Here is an 882-nt window from a genome sequence, read left to right as displayed (position 1 = left end):
GGAAGTGTAATTACTAGTCTTGTCCTGTTAGCATTACATATATCTATAATTGATGGTTTTTCTAATAACTATTCAAGGTATGAAAAGTTAAACGCAGTGTTGTAGTTACGAGCGATAATTGCAAATCAGTAGCTACTGAGCTTTGAAGAAACTCTTTTACTAATTTGAATACACTCGCATTGCATGGACACGAATAAAAAGAAAGTTGTTTTTATGAGTAAGCCGCTTCACTGAGTGAACTGACAATATTCCTTCAGCAGATTTGTCTACCTCCTGATTACTTTTGTGCCTAATTAGTCCTCTACACATACACTACACCAATAACGCCGCTTATAACGTTTTCATAAACTCAGTAGGGTATGTCAATATTGAAATCTGTTGCAAATAATCAGCGTTTCCTCCTTAGTTTTAGAATGTGTTGCAAACAACACCGAGTTCATTCCAAAAAACGGGATTTCCTTTTTCGATTTAAGAATTTTACATCATAAAAAGCTTCGATAGTTAAGTGTGCGCTCTGGCATATTGATAAGAAAATGATATTAATTACATTATCACTATTTACAATGAATCAGCATTTTGGGAGTTAAAAATTTTAAAATTTATCATAATATTTGTCGTTTGCTTCCATAATTGTGATTGTAAGGACGACATGTATGACTTTTCTAAGCTGCACGACCAAAAATCTCTCAGGTAACTGGCATAATCTTCAGAGAAATACGCAATTCCATCGACATTAATGTGCCTAGGTTACTAAACGAAGACGGAAAAATGTTAAAGGTTTATCCACCTGTCTTGAGTGTGGGAAACATCCATATGTCAGCTTTTACATTACAAACGGCGTTCAACTATCGGACTTTTAGTTGTTATAGTTCCATCATCCAG

This window comes from Pocillopora verrucosa, chromosome 8 (genome assembly GCF_036669915.1).
Source record: "Pocillopora verrucosa isolate sample1 chromosome 8, ASM3666991v2, whole genome shotgun sequence".
Classification (NCBI taxonomy): Eukaryota; Metazoa; Cnidaria; class Anthozoa; order Scleractinia; family Pocilloporidae; genus Pocillopora; species Pocillopora verrucosa.
The sequence above is the reverse complement of the archived record's forward strand: the minus strand, read 5'-3'. Positions refer to the sequence as shown.